General features: G+C 47.4%; 1 protein-coding gene across 1 annotated transcript in view; it reads right to left on the bottom strand.

The window, feature by feature from the left end:
• Nucleotides 1-5,000, bottom strand: part of spock1 (SPARC (osteonectin), cwcv and kazal like domains proteoglycan 1) — a gene marked incomplete at both ends in the record, with an annotated part of 100,650 nt that overhangs the window by 23,978 nt on the left and 71,672 nt on the right. The window lies entirely within an intron of this gene.

The following is a 5,000-nucleotide window of genomic DNA, read 5'->3' on the forward strand; positions in this document are numbered from 1 at the left end:
TAGACCCACTCCACAGTAGACCCCTCCCCCACAGTAGACCCACCCCACAGTAGACCCTCTCCACAGTGTACACACAGGGGAAGCACCAGGTACAGATTGTGGTGTAAATAAGTCATGTAAACACACACAGACACACACAGACACACACACACACACACACACACACACACACACACACACACACACACACACACACACACACACACATATTCCACAGTCTCTCTCTGTGCTCATTTGGCATGCAATTTTCAGAAAGGCAATCTCATGGCCCATACACAACAGCAAAATACAGGAATCTAAAACATCCACACAAAATTAGCATCAAATGAACTGTAGCAAAGCCACCCACATGTTTTCTTGTCAAAACAAATGGAATTCTATCACCAAGCAAACTAATGACAACCCAAATGGTTATTGTTAATTCTGCCTGTTAGGGTCTGGGGAGCTGCAGATGTCACACACACACACACAGACACACACTGAGAGACACACACACGCGTGCACACACACACACAGACACACACAGACACACACAGAGAGACGCACAGACACACGCACACACACACACACACACACAGTCTCCACTACCTCTGCTTTCTCCAGCTGACACTTTCAATTTCACACATTCTAATTTAAATCCATCACTTCCTCTCCGACAGGTCTTAGAGAGCGGCACTAATGTCTACTAATGCAATTTGTTGACAGACGTTCCGCTGGTCCCCTTCTATTCTCCACATATTGAATTACCTGTCCAGGGAGAACAGTATGACGCCAAGGAAATAGTCCCCGCTTGATTAAATTTGTTGCTGTTACCGGGCGTCAGCACTACGAACATTCTACACGCTTTCATCCCGTGGTTTTGATATGTTTTTAATGATCCGCGCGTCTCGGCATCAACATAACAATGTTCGAGATTCGGGGGGAAATGAGAGAGATGAGAGAGATGAACAGAGAATGGAGGTAAAGTAAACGCGTTGTTTGTTTTGTTGTCATGTCTGTCTTGGGGGCGATGTGACGATGTTCGCCAGTTAGCGAGCAATCAGACTTTTTCGCCCGTATTTCTACATCACAAAATGTGGGCACACAGAAATCGAGAAAATGAATGATCATACACAGGAGTGGTGTTTTGAGAACAATTTAGGACCGTTTCCAAAATTCCCCGTCCAAAATGTCTGGTAAATTGCTGCGGTTTGGGATGGTTTCTGAAATGTAGGGGAATTTCACGACCTTAATAGTGACACACATTAGACACAGAGAGACAGAGATCAGGACAGACAGGAATAGCAGACGCGGGACGGTTCCACAGGGAGTAGGAGGGGATGAGAGGTTGGGCTTGAAGCAGTACTCGCTCATAGAGTTCAGATGGTTTACAGAGAGAGGGGGATGAGAGGAGTGAGAGGAGAGAGAGGAGAGAGAAAGAGGGATGAGAAGCGGAATGAGTTGAGAGAGAGGAGGGTTTGGAATGGGCTTTACTCAGTTGGCTACGGTCTCTCCAGAGATGAGAGCACCATCGTATTAATGGCATCTGGAGTGTGTGTGTGTGTGTGTGTGCGTGCGTGCGTGTGTGTGTGTGCGTGTGCATATGCGTGTGTGTGTGTGCGCGTGCGTGCGTCTGTGTGTGTGCGTGTGCATATGCATGTGTGTGGGTGTGTGTGAATATACGCCTGTATGTGTGTAAGTGTGTGTCAGAACTCCCATTTTTTCCAGCACCCTCAACAAAGAGTATATAACCGGTATAAAGCCCAGATTCTGACGGTTAAGCACTCTCCTCCTCCAGCTTTCAGCAGGGGCGACATCGCTATAACAGCCCACTGAGCTCACACGTTTACCCAGTCCATTCAGAGAGAGCCCAGGGTAGCCGCTGCTGCCCCCCCCCCCCCCGCCCCCCCCCACCCTTCCTGCCAGAGACCCCTCCTCACGGCGATGGAGAGTGACAGCCCAATCCCCCTCTCTCTGTTTGGAATAAATGAGGTAATTTTGAATGGGGGTGGGGAGGCATGTGCGTGTATGTGTCCGTGCGTGCGTGTGTGTTGTGTGTGTGTGTGTGTGTGTGTGTGTGTGTGTGAATGCGGGCGTGTGTGTGTGTGTGTGAATGCGAGCGTGTGTGTGTGTGTGTGTGTGTGAATGCGGGCGTGTGTGTGCGCGTGCGTGTGTGTGTGTGTGTGTGTGTGTGTGTGTGTGAAGGGGCTAACGACCGACTCCTCCACCAGATGAGGACTGATTGATCTCTCTGAGGTTCGGTGGTCGAGCCTCGCCTCCCTAAAGCCATTCCTGCTCAGTGAAAATGCAGCCAAGATTAGATGTGTGTGTGTGTGTGTGTGTGTGTGTGTGTGTGTGTGTGTGTGTGTGTGTGTGTGTGTGTGTGTGTGTCTGTGTCCGTGTTATAGAGGAGGTATTTACCTATTAGAGAGCTAGAGATTCCCTGGTTCTTTTATCACAGTAAAGGTGACAGGGAGGGGGGGGGGGGGGGGGGGGGGTAATTGGAGAGGCGAAAGGGAGGGAGGGAGCGAGTGAACAAGTCAGAGGGAGAGAAGGCAGAGGGCGTTTTTCTCCAGACGAGGGGTTGGGGAATCAAATAGCGTCGGCGGACATAGTTCATCCCCGGGGTCATCCATCACGGCTGACGCCGCCATTTACAGAACGTCGCCGTTCCAAAGCCACCATACAGTATGTCTGTGTGTGTGTGTGTGTGTGTGTGTGTGTGTGTGTCTGTGTGTGTGTGTGTGTATGTGTGTGTGTGTGTGTGTGTGTATGTGTGTGTGTGTGTGTGTGTGTGTGTGTGTGTGTGTGTGTGGTGACAGGTGACAGGGGGAGAAGGGGGAGGGGGGACCGTGGGCTGGGGTGATGGAGGGTGATGGGGGGTGAAAAGCACTTTTCCAATCCAGAGATCATTTGGTCAGGAAGGAGGGAGGAATGTGTGTGTGACCTCACTCTCAGTCACCTGTTCCATATGTGTGGAGGCAGAGAAAGACTTCTACCATGGTACAGTGGAGACAGAGAAAGACTTCTACCATGGTACAGTAGAGGGAGAGACAGACTTCTACCATGGTACAGTAGAGGGAGAGAAGGACACATTGGCCACGTGAAGAACGGCTGGGAGACCAAGAGTAGCAGACGGAGAGAGAGAGAGAGAGAGGAAGGGGGGGAGGGAGGGAGGGAGGGAGAAGTAAGAAAGGGACGGAAAGCAAGGGAGAGAGAAAGAGAGGGAGAGAAAGAAAAAGACAGAGAGAGAGAGAGAGAGAGGGGAGAGAGGAAGAGAGAGAGAGAGAGAGAGAGAGAAAGAAAAAGACGAAGAGAGACAGAGAGAGAGAGAGACAGAGAGAGAGAGAAAGAAAAACAGCAAATAATGCATGTAGAGCATTACTTTCTGAATTAGGCCAATACCCCCTACTAATTAAGACTCAAAAAAGAGAAATCTAATTTTACAATCACCTCAAAACAAGCGACCCGCAAACACTCCATTACAAAGCCCTCATCTGCCAAGAGCCTGGAGAAGAGAGCCCTCAGCCAGCTGGTCTTGAGGCTCAGTTTCCCAACCCAAACTAACCTCATTGAGCCTCAGGACATCAACACCAAGGAGATCAGACCTAACCACATTATAAAGACACAAAAAGACACATTGGAAAGAAACAACCAAAAATCTAAGTAAATTGAGCTGCTATCTGGCCCTAAACAGAGATTACACAGTGGCAAATTGCCTGTCCACTGTGACTGATCCAACATTAAGAATGTGGGAAAAATACCCAAATGTGAAATCCTAGCAGCCACATTTTTGACTTCATGCCATATCCCAAGGACAGCCAGTGCACCAGAAGCATTGCAGTGTACCATAACTGTTTATTGTTTGTTTTGTGTTAATCCCCTCATATATTAGCCTTTTAATATGTACTTTCTAATAGTTTTTACCTCTTTATCTTATGATTGTTTTGGATTTTTTTTTGTTTGTTCATGGCAATAAAGCCAATTGAGCTGAATTTACAGTTTTTTCTGAATGCTTAAACACTAACAGTGATTCTTGAAGCACTATCTCTGAAACCATTCACGCTTGTAGCCAACGCATTTACCAAGTGTGCCAAACTGAACGAACGTTCTCTGCTTTATACTCAATTTGTAATTTTATAACACACTTTTTGCAAAACTGTAAACACAACTCACTGCTTTACACTCAGTCACTTCTAGTAAAACTGTAAACATTGGTCTCTACATTGCTACACTATTTTGCCAATTGCCTTTCCACATTAACACATGTGAAAACACTTTTAGATCATGAGTTCACTTACAAATCAGAGCGTGAGCACTAGAAATAGGCCACAGGTAAACATCTGGTTTGGACAACAATGGAGGCCAATATTAGACAGATAGTAAGAGGGGTGAGAACTGGATGAGGATGAGGAGGAAGAGGAGGACGAGGAGGTGAAGAAGTAAGAGGAGGAGGAGGAGGTGGATGAGGAGGAGGAGGAGGAGGAGAAGGAGAGGACGGGGAAGAGAAAGAGGAAGGGGAGTCAGGAACACAATAACTGATGAGATCAGAGCGACTGTGGTTGACCACGTTGTCAACCATGGGATGAGCATAAGGGAGGCTGGGCAACGCGTTCAACCAAATCTGAGCCGCTGTTGCTGGTATCATCATCCGGATGTTTTGAAATAAGAGCCGGTAAGTAACTGTAAGTGCTGGAGTCTTACTGGTACAGTAATATGTACTGTACTTTCATAATGAGGATCTATCACTAAAACCATTCAAATGTTTTTACAGAACTGCAAGAAAACCAGTATCTGGTGGAGCAGGAGCAGGAGACCCACATTGTAAATATGGTCATCGCAAATAACTGCATCAGACTCAAGAGAACTGCAGGACCACATAGTGGCAGATAAGACCATATTCCAAAACGTCAACAGAGTGAGTCTCTCTGCACTGTCTCGTCTACTGAAACGCAATAGAATTAGGATGAAGCAGCTGTACAGAGTCCCTTTCGAAAGAAAATCATGTTGACTGATCCCTG

The sequence above is a fragment of the Argentina silus genome (assembly GCF_951799395.1).
Source record: "Argentina silus genome assembly, chromosome: 15".
NCBI lineage: Eukaryota > Metazoa > Chordata > Actinopteri > Argentiniformes > Argentinidae > Argentina > Argentina silus.